This window comes from Papaver somniferum, chromosome 3 (genome assembly GCF_003573695.1).
Source record: "Papaver somniferum cultivar HN1 chromosome 3, ASM357369v1, whole genome shotgun sequence".
In the NCBI taxonomy this organism is placed as follows: Eukaryota; Viridiplantae; Streptophyta; class Magnoliopsida; order Ranunculales; family Papaveraceae; genus Papaver; species Papaver somniferum.
In genome coordinates, this window is record NC_039360.1 from 155,091,509 (window position 1) to 155,103,109 (window position 11,601).

The 11,601-nt window shown below is 38.0% G+C and overlaps 1 pseudogene; it reads left to right on the forward strand.

The window, feature by feature from the left end:
• The first annotated feature begins 640 nt into the window (after positions 1-640).
• Positions 641-6,436, forward strand: LOC113360140 (annotated as a pseudogene).
• The last annotated feature ends 5,165 nt before the right edge of the window (positions 6,437-11,601 follow it).

The following is an 11,601-nucleotide window of genomic DNA, read 5'->3' on the forward strand; positions in this document are numbered from 1 at the left end:
ATATTCTTTTTTCAACTAATAAGTCATATCATATATATATTTCGCCGCATGATGACGAAATCGATATATAAATTAGTCATGTAAGGTCATAATACTTATCAATTTACTATGAACGTAAGCCGAATTTTGAGTACCGAACTCACATTTCTAAAACGAGTTATACACGTACGTATGCCGTTCCGAACTACCTACCGAACAACGAACCATTGATCGATTTTTTGACAGAATCCGACCTATCCGAACCCGTATAGTTCCCGAACATATGCCCTCCCGAACTTGTCCCCATACCCCGAAATTACTAACTAGGCGTTGTACACCGTAAGGTTTTTTTTTTTTGTTTTTTTTTTTTGTTTTTTTGTAATGTATACGGTTTTTTATGGGTTTTTAGTAGTTTTTTTTGTTTATTAATTTTCTGATAATTTATTTCCCACATTTCTCTATTTTTCATCGAAATTTCAGAGGGAAAAGAAAACTCTTCTCTTCTCCTTCACACATCTCTATCTCCTTCTCCGAAACCCATCTCTCTTGCTGCTTAGTTTCCTAAACCTAATCCCATCAAAACCCATCTTCAAGACATCCCGATCTACAACAGCAATTTCCTAAAATTAATTGTTTCCATGAAATCAAATTGTTTCCCTAAAATCCGAAATCAAATCATTCAACCTCTGATTCAGCAGCAGTTTTGTTGGATTATCATCAGGTATAAACTAGTTTGTGGTCAATTTTATTTTCATCTGAAATCATTTGATAGAGTTAGGGTTTTTATTTTGACCTAAATAGTATCTCAAAGAGTTAGGGCTTTTGATTTTAACCTAAATAGTATCTGAAAGTGTTAGGGTGTTTGATTTTGACCTAAATAGTATCTGAAAGAGTTAGGGTTTTTGATTTTGTTCTTTTTTTTGTTAGATTTGAAGTATTGGGTATGTTTTGATTTTGTTGAACACGAAGTTTTTGTGAATGACTCAGTTGTGTGTATTGGGTATGTTTTGATTTTGTTGAACATGAAGTTTTAAGTATTGGGTGTTGGTTAATTAAGGAGTGTTTAGAGTTTGTGAGCAATTTGGATTATTGGGTTTGAAGTAGCTGAAACTTTGGATAGTATTTTCAAATAGTTGAATTTGATAGGTTTTAAAAAACTGTGCAGAACCACTTTTATAAATGGTCAGGGTATATATCTTATCACTGATGGGAATAAAATTGACCTAGTTAGTATAGGCTCTTAAATCGTTCAAAGTTTCTGGCACAATTTTCCTTGCAGTTCTATTATACATGCACTTACAACTGATTCCGTTCTGTTTCGTCATACTTTAGGCACGAAGAGGTGGTGTTGACAAGCCTTTTGCATGGGAAAGCAGAGAGTTTTTTAGGAAGCTCTGCATCGGAAAGGTATTGTCTTGGTTTAACTGCAAACTGTTGATTTGAATTGTCTTCCTGATTTTCTTGTCATCTTAATCTAGTTATATACTTTATTGATTGATGATGATGCAGGAAGTAACCTTTAGAGTGGATTACACTGTACTATCCAGAGGGAGGGAATTTGGTTCAGTTTTCCTTGGTCATAAGAATCTTGCATTGATGTTGTTGCCGAAGGCTGGACAAAGGTTAGAGAACAGGGCAACCAAAAAGGGGAAGCCAGCCCTTATTTGACCGAACTTCTTCGCCTTGAAGAGCAAGCTAAGAAGCAAGGTTTAGGTCGCTGGAGCAAGGCAAGTTTATTTAATATTTTTGTTTTTCTTCTTTTTCTTTGTCAACCCATCAAAATAAAAGAAAAAGTGATATTGCCATAGTGTTGAGAGCCTATACAATAATGCTTATTCACTTTCCTGCATTTGATGACGTATCACTTGTGTAATATTAAATTACCCTTGTGTGTATGCCAACTATCTAATAGACTAAGATTAATGTGAGAGCATTGAGTGTGCGTCTAATTCTACATAATATTTATTAGTTGTTGTAATCTGCACTGCAGGTACCTGGTGCTTCTGAACCTGCAATCAGGGACTTACCTCCATCTTCTATTGGAGATCCTAGTAACTTGGATGCTATGGCCCTATTGGCTGCAAACAAGGGAAATCCTATGTAAGGAATTGTGGAGCAAGTTCGTGATGGAAGTACTGTCTGCGTTTACTTGCTTCCAGAATTCCAGTTTGTTCAGGTTTTTGTTGCCGGAATTCAGGTATTAACCATGGTTAATCGCTATCTTTATACTGTTCTACTTTCATCATGGTGTTGTTTCTTACTACTTATGTTGCCAACTTAATTTATCTTTTTGGTTTTCAGTCACCAACTCACCATCCATGGGAAGACGAGCACCAGTAGAAACGGTTGCTGATCAGCTCGAAGCAGCTTCTACTAATGAAGCAAATGGAGATGCTTCTGCTGAACCCCGACCTCTAGCGACAGCACAAAAGCTTGCAGCCTCTTTAGCCTCTTCTAATGAAGTAGCTCCAGATCTGTTTGGAAGGGAAGCAAAGCACTTTACGGAGACTCGTGTTTTGCACAAAGACGGGAGTTCATTATCTTTATGACTTATGTGTCATCGTCTTATATTTTTGTTTGGTCTGAGTTTTATGTTTCAACTTGCAGGTGTGTATTGTCTTGGAGGGTGTTGACAAGTTCATCAATCTAATTGGATCCGTGTATTATCCTGATGGTGATTCAGCAAAGGATTTGGCTTTGGATCTTGTAGAACATGTAACTTGTTTGTCACCTTGTGTTTATATCTGTTAGTTTCGTTCACAACATTGCTTAGCATGGAGTTAATCCTCTATTTGCAAATGAATTCATGTTAATACTGGTAGTACTTATTTTTAATCTCGTGTATGAAGGATACATAATGAATAATGTTCTCTTGTATTGTTTCTCCCCACTTAGGGTTTGGCTAAATTTGTGGAGTGGAGTGCCAATATGATGGAGGATGCTAAGCGGACATTGAAGACTGCTGAACATAAAGCAAAGAAGGATCATTTAAGAATCTGGACTAACTACATTCCACCAGTTATAAATTCAAAAGCAATTCATGAATAGAATTTCACTGGAAAGGTTAGTGTTCAACCTAATGCTTTCAGGAAGAGTACTACCTGCGGATTATATTATCTCATACTCCTGTGCCTTTGATTCTTTGGCCTCTGCAGGTGGTAGAAGTTGTGAGCGGAGACTGTATCATAGTAGATGATAATACTGTACCGTTTGGCCGCCCATTAGCAGAACGACGCATCAATCTCTCTAGTATCAGATCTCCAAAGCTGGGCAATCCTTGTAGGGATGAACCAGCTCCTAGTATCAACAACTGCACTCAAAACCAACCAAGGGGTACGAGTGCTGTAGTGTTTAGGGACAGAGTTCAATGGAGATTTGGGTCAAATTCTGGAGTTAAGAATCAGTCGAGAGAAGCTGTTGAAGACATGGATTCTATAGGTATTTGGGGTGAATCAGTAGCTCGAGTTTGTGTGGTGGTTGTAACTCAAGATTGCAGGCTGAATTGGGTTCGAAGTGATGGACATCTGCTGGAGTTTCAAGATTAATTGAACCGAAGAATGTAAGGGTGCTGCCGGTGGTTAAATGAGGACCAAATGTGAAGACATATGAATGTTAAATGGTTTCTAAATTATGGGTTCCCTGTGAATTGAATTTGCAGGTGTTTGGGTGAGTTTAAAAGCTACAGAACTTCAATGCTACAACAAGATGAGAATGGCACATCAGCTGTTCGATAAAAGGCCTGAATCGTCATTTGTCAACCAACAGTCTGTACGGAAGGGTTGTTGCTGCAATGGTTTGTGTGGCTCCTTGCAATATTCTGGTGTATGCACTGGATTGAGCTGAGTCTTAGAAGTCGGTAAGAAATAAGAGGGTTATTGGCAGTCGATACATAGAAGGACAACTGAGCTGAAATTGGTTTTTGAACCTGAAAAGTGCGGTTTGGTTTGAGCTTGTTCTGTGAAGTCAAATCAACAAAGGAAATGGTATGTGTGCTAGAGTTGGTGTGTGATGCTGTCCGTAATGGAGCTGTGATTCAAACTTGTGGCAGTCTGATGGGGTTTACTAAAACTCAGTTGAGAAGAGAGCAACATAGACAAGGACAAGGAGGTTTATGTCATTGATATCATGGGGTTGTAAATGGCAGCAAAGTTACTGGAATTTGCGGGAGTTTTGGTTGAGTTTTGAGCATGTGTTGCTGCCATGAGGCGGTGGATTGTTTGCCATGGTGCAGGTGGATTGTTTGGTTGAGTTTTGAGCCTGTGGAGATCCATAAGCTGAGAACTAACCAAGTATTGTCGTAACTGAAGCAGTATGCCCTAGTCTGTGCAGTTATTTGCCATGGTCCTGTGAACATTAAATGATGTGTGTTTGGCATAAGGTAGGACGTGATTTAGAAGGCTACATGATATGGAGATTTGGGCACCAGGTAAGTTCTTTTAATGCTATGAAATGCAGGTAAGTTCCCAACTCTTGCATTGAATGATGTGTGTTTGGCATTGAATGATGTGTGTTTGCCCTAATTGTGTTCTTTTAATGCTATGAAATGCAGGTAAGTTCCTAACTCTTGTGACTCATCGAGAGTTGGAGGCCAAGGTGAATGAAACCAAGGCTATGGTTAAGTTTCAATTGAAGAAAGTGCTCTGTAAGGTTGTTGATGTTGGTAACCTTGGTATGAAGGAGAAGCAGATCTTCCAGAACGTTCATCTCAGTGTCAACTTTCTAGTATCATTGTTGAAAAAGAATTGATTAAATGTGAGTTCTCTTAGCTTTATTCTTTTGCTTTAATAAACCATTTTGACCTAGCAAAAAAAAAAAAATCTCTTATCTTTATTCTTGGTGGTTTTGAATCATCTATTCATGATTTTGCTCTGTTATATGTCCTCGTTAAATCTACATAATATGATTTTCAACATAATTGTCTATGATCTGCCATCTCTGAGAGTATATTTGTCAAAAATTGATTGTTTTTCTTGGTCTTGTTTGTTGAATCAGGTGGGGTGCTTGTACTTGAAGAGTACCATGGGAAAGCCAGTCCGTATCTTCTAAGCATTACATTTCTATAATTGTAAGGGCAGTTCCTACATGCTCTTCATGTTTCATGAGATCCCTGGAGAGTTAGATGTAGGGAATGCCTTGCGAGTCTGTAACCAGATATAGGTAGGAACTTTTTTGCATGAGTAGTAGACTTTTTCTGAAAATCCTCAGTAATCTTTTTTTTTTATTCCTGAATTCGTTTTTTCTTTTTTTTACTCGTAGTTCAGGGATACTTATATCTTGAGAGATAATGATTTGGCTTTTCTTTATCGACTTGTTAAATAGATGGTTGGCTCATATTGGTATGATTAAGCTTAAGATTCTTAGCAATTAGTATTGGTGTGTGCGATTATTGTTGGTTTTACTTCATTTGGTAGAGGTTCTGTAAATCTATACTATTGTGAAATCTATGATGCAACTTATCATGGATTGTCTACTACAGTTCTACATAATTGTGTTCACTTATCAATTTGTTTTCGGGCATTGCTGTAACTTGTCCTGCCTGCCTTCCTGCCTATATTGAAGCAGATCTTCCAGAATGTTCGCAGAGTGCGCTTGTTCAAAGATGTAGTTTTACCCTCTCAATACTCACTATTCAGTTCATTGTCCACTGCATTCTTGTTTTTTTTCTTCAGTATCTCATGCTGTTAACTTTGTTGGTGCAGCCAACGTTGAAACCTCCGATCTCCGATCTTGGTCCAGATGCGCTGCTGGAGTCTATGACAACAGATGAGTTCTTTCAGTTACTGAGAAAGAAGAAGATTATTGAGCCTCTTTTACTTGACCAGGTTAGATGAACTTCAATATGGATTACTAATCATGCAAATGTTTTGAAAATAGAACAGCATTTGTATCACAGCAAAAGGCAACCTAGTAGCCCAAACTAAAACATTGGATACAACAACTTGGAAGTCTTTCTCTGGTGAGCCTAACAATTTGTAATTCGATATAGGTTTTTTCACAGTTTGATTTCTAGAGTGATAGAAAAGCACATGGTCACAGACTAGTAGCATAGATATACTCTGGTGGTCCTTTATACATGTAGATCCTACACTGGTATGCTAATAGTTGTATATTCTGGAAGCACTTTTCCTCCTCATGAATTGTAATATGGATCCATAGTTCAATTTTAATGATCTGCACACCCAGTAATAATAATCGCTATTTATTCCTAGAAATGTTGATTGTCATGCTAAGTCAAATCCAATGAATGTTTTGTAGGTAAAGAGCATACAGATACTTTGAATATGAGATCTGCTGAAAATTTCAAGTGGGATTTTGCAAAAGACTTCTCAGAATGTAACAACAGAAGGTTAGGGTTTTCATAGTTTCAAATTCAGAAACTTGTGTTTATAGCATTTGGGATTTTGCATAAGTTGTTTAATATTGTATGGGTTTATGGTTCATCTATCTACTCTTTTGATGTATGAATCGGTCTTGATGGATTGTGATGTTCAATAATTGTTCTTGATCGATTTTAATGATATTGAGGTTCTGTGCTAAATTGAGTCTTCTAGTTCATCTAGAATGATATATGCATGCAGGTGCAGAATCAGTTTATATTCAGGTGCAGAAATCTGCCGGAACTACAGCCGGCAGCAATGTTTTGACCTGAAAATAGTTTTGCAACGTATATAAACGTAGAAAATATCAGTTGCACAAAACACCTGAAATGAGCAACGATGTAACTGCAACCAAACAAATAAACGTCGACAAAAAACCAAAATGGGACCCACAAAAGTGTTATGCTATTATTAATAAGCGTTGCCCAAATTAACATATACGTTGCACAATTAGGAAAATAACCACCATTGTGCAACTTTATTAGCGTTGCTCAAAATAATTTGTGAACAGATACCCTGCGTTGCACATCAATTCGCAACGCCTTTTTCCCAACAGTTATTACGTTGCACAAATTATGTGCAGCATTATAAACGCCACAAAAAGGCTGTTACATTCATGACTAAAAGAGAACATATCAACTTTGTTTCGATGATTTCATTTCACATAGTCGAAGCTTAGTATATTCATCAAGGAGTTTATAAAGATACAAGAAAATTCCTACAATATTCTACCGCCGCACTCCTCACAAAGATTTGGCAATTAAGCACAAGTTCAATTAAGAACAACAAGCGCGACCTTACTTTTACAAGAAAAGAAGGATTTCTTTGGACATTAGTAAATTACATGAAACATGAATTTGTATCTGTGGATGGGGAAAAACGGTTTGCTGGTTTTTTAGGAAAGTGAAGAATCGAGCGTGTGGACAAGACTCCTCGACCGAGCAAACTGCTGAACCTCACACAGATGCACTGCACATGGAGTGCTTAGATTCGAGAGATCAATCTGGTGGACTCCGGCCTAAACCAAGTCAATGGCCGTTCCAGAGTCAATTCGGTCACAAAGAGGGAGATGGGTTGATCTGTAGGAGGGAAGCTGAGAATTGTGTGGGATCAATGATGATCAAGGATTGTGGATGTGTTGAATGTTTCTGCAAATAGATGAACTGCTGAAGTTGAGTTATGTGAATAAATTCTAATCGAGTTACTGACGAATGATGATCATGATCGGTTGTCTTCGATTTGGACTTATTTATATTGCAAGAATGATGAACACCCTGATCCCTGTAAGTGTGACGGTTTCTTGAGTGAAAGAGTGGGAAAGTGGAAGATCGTGGTGAAACCAGTTCCAGGTCGTGCAGAGACTTGGTTAACCGTCCACCCACTACTTTGTTAACTCCTTCAACCGTTGCACGACTTACTCACATTCTCATCGTGGATGAATCCACGTGCCGTAGGCCTCCAGACCAAAACCCTAATTGATATCCCCCATGTGACGTGATTGATGTCTCACGAATCGTGGAGTCTGCATGATAGACGTGTATTTGATTAGTCACGTTGACTGATTAGACAATGAGTCTAGGTTTTGTTGAATTGAGCATGAATGACGAATTGCTCAGTAGAACATTCGAGTAAATTAGCAAGTATTTGTCGACGAATTACTGGATATCGATGGTTGGATCAATATTCGAGCAATTGATCAAGTATTGCGAATTACTGAATATTGATAGTTGGGCGATTGAGCAAGTATTGCTTAATTCGACAAATTACTGAATATTGATAGTTGGATCAATATTCGAGCAATTGAGCAAGTATTACTCAATTCGACGAATTACTTATTTATTGGTGACGTGGCCCAATAAAATATTAATTAAAATATTGGCAGATTATCGAATATTATATAATTAATATGTGTGTTGTTTGCTGGATCAACATAAATTTATTTAGTGTTTGAACTTTCTCAGAATGATGATTTGTTAAGCGTTTGTTCGAAACCCTAATTTTTGATCATTTGCTCATTAATTGACGAATTGCTGAAAATAGGTCATGAGCAAAGGAGGGACCGACCACATGGGACTACGGACGTCCATGTGATTCCCAATTGCTCGAGTGAGCGTACACCAAGGTCCTGAATTGGCCGGATGGTGAAGGAATGACGATTACATGCCGGTTTCATCATTTATTGAAATAGTGTTCGATGGAGCATTAGGTGATAAAACCTAATTATGAAAAGTGAGGGACCGACCAAGAGGGTGTGAACCGTCCCTTGATGGCCGTGGGACAACTGATGGGCGTTTGCACAAATTCCGAGTTGGTTGTGAAGAGTTTGGACTCAATATGAGCAATTGCGCACATTAGGTCAAAATTAGGAAAACGTGTGGGACCGGCTTGTTGCAAGCCTTAGAGACGCCATTGGTCGGTCAAGGGAGCATGCCCGTGTCTCCATAATACCTGTGTCTCAGACCTGAGATTTTCAGTATTTTTTTGATGTGCGTTTGAGCAATATCTTGGATTTTCAGAAGAGTTCGGTCTTTGACTGAAATTCTCGATTTTACTCGAATGAGCAAGTATGCCCGTTTGATTAATATTTCATGAATATTAAAATAATAATATTTTAATATATTTTTGTGAGTAGCCTAGTTGGTCATATGACCATGTTGACTTTTGGCTTTTTCATGGTTTGAGCAATATTTGAGAAAACATGGAGAAACCATGATTTTTGCTGAAACCAGGAAGTTTCACAAGATGAGAAAAATAACAATTTATGAAAGATTAAGGATTGCAAGGTGTGGGACCAGACACGGATAGGGCATGGCCGGCAGGCTAAGTTTCCCGGTCCCACAACACCTTTCCCTATTTTATATTATTATTTTTCATGAAACCACGAAAATATGGAGAAACCATGAAAATATGGAGAAACTATGAGTTTGGATCAAACAAGGAAAGTTGTTAGAATGGAGGAGTCTTCATGAGTTCATGAAAATAACAAAATAAGGAAAAATAATGGAGGAAGCATGAGACCGGCAACGGCTAAGGCACGACCGTCCGGCCGGTGGGTCCGGCCCATGGGCGCTTCTCCATTATTTTAATGTTATTATTTTCTCTCTCCTATTTTATGCAGGATTCCTCATTTGTCCATATTTTCGCATGCTCGCTCGTGCATTTGGGTGCTCGTTCGTGAATCATTGTCGAGTACACTTGCACCATTTTATGGGGCTTACTCAGTGGTAGTCCAGATGCCGGATTGATGAGTATTTATTACTAATTTATGAAATTCAGTGGAGAATGATTCATGAAACTGAGTAATAAAAGTGAGTAGTTTTTTATTATCAATCCATAGGATCAGCCGTGGATTCGACCATGAATGCGGAATAATAAAACGAGTATTACCATTCCATGGGATCGTGGATTCGACCATAGAATCAGAGTGATAAAAGTATTTATTACCATTTCATGAGATCAGCCGTGGATTTGATCATGAAATCAGAGTAATGAGATTATCTATTACCATTCCATGAGATCAGCCGTGGATTCGATCATGAAATTGGAGTAATGAGATAAAATAGATTATTTTTTAGGAATTCAGTGGTGAATGTCACGGTAGAATTAATCTATTACAGAAGAGATATTATCCAGTTAAAGCGTCATACCCGTTCTGAAAGGTGCATAGTTAGGAGACAGCGAGTGTTGCCGAAGTCTTGAAGGTGTTATTGCTCTCAATCTTACGGAGAACCGCCTGGATCTACACACGGACTCTCTACATAGTCAGGGAACAACGAGTGTCACCGACGTCCTGAAGGCATTATTGCTCTCAATCTTACGGAGAACCGCCCAATCGTTCTTCTATGTAGAGGGGGGTCTCTCTCATGTAGTCAGGGAACAATGAGTATCACCGATGTCCTGAAGGCGTTAATGCTTTCAATCTTACGGAGAACCGCCCAATTATGTTATTCTACATAGAGGGCATGATGAAATGCGAGGTGTCGAACGCTCAGCTAGTGGAGGCCTTTCGAAAACAAATTCACCATGGATCGTAAAATATGAATCATACATGCCTGGAAGCCGTGTCAGAAACATGCAGTATCATGATTTTACGATTTTGTCCTCTGTTGAAAATCCACCATCTACATTAAATCCCCTGCTTAGTGAAGGACAGTCATGTTCCGCAGTAAGCATTAAATGGTGATTTTCAATCGACAAGATCAGCGGTTGAACTCAGTCGTACAAAGGTATTTTCAGAATCCTCGATTTGCTCCAATGGTGTCATGTACGTGCAAATGTTCGGATGAGGACCCTGATAGTGTGATAGAGTGTGATTTCGTGAACACGGAGAGATGAAGCATCGCTGATTTGGCCGGTCAAAATTCTAATTTTGGCCGATTTAGGATTTATGGACCCAAGCCCAAAAAAGGAAACCCATGTTTTATTAGGTTTTGGAAATAAAATTTGATATAAAAGGGAAGAAACCCTAATAATATTTTATTCTTGACCGACCAGGCTTCTTCATCTCTTCACCACCTTCACGTGAGTAGCAACAGGAGGGGAAGATTTTCCGCCGGATTCAGCCGTCGCCGACCGTCACCGGCTGCCGTCCGACCAAGTTTCGGCCGGCGCCGACAGGTAAGTCGGATTTTTTTTTTGTTTTTCTTTTTTTGCTCTGTGTTTGGTGTTTTTCATGAGTTGTTCATAACACAAAAATTTCATGCAAGTATGTATACGTAGGTTTTATGAAATTTGTTGCTTTTGAGAATACGTATGCACGTTTGTTCAATAGTTTAAGAAACGAGCAAAAATCCATAACATGAAAGAGATACATATATTATTGAGTAGACATGGTCTAGTTGAAGTAGAGAAAATTTTGTTTATGAGGTTTCATGAAAACCCAAATTTATTTTCAAAGCATGAACTTTCACAAATACTTTTAAGAACGTAGGTTCGTTCGTAGTAGAAGCAATAAATAATGATCTTTAGAGTTAAAGGAATTTTGAAAAGACCCGTAGCTCATGATAAAATTTATTTATGAACATTCAAAACTTTGTTTGGAACATGTAGACTTTTACAAAAAAACAGCAAAGATCCTCGTTTTATAGACGAATGCTCGTATGAGCAAAAAGTTTTTTTTATATATATAATTTTTTTTTTTAAATTGCGTGACCTTTTCACGTTTTTTGTTTAAAAAGAAAAATCAAACTTTTATTTATGGAAAATTGTTGAAAGCAAACAGTATTTGGTGAGTTCGTTAACTCGT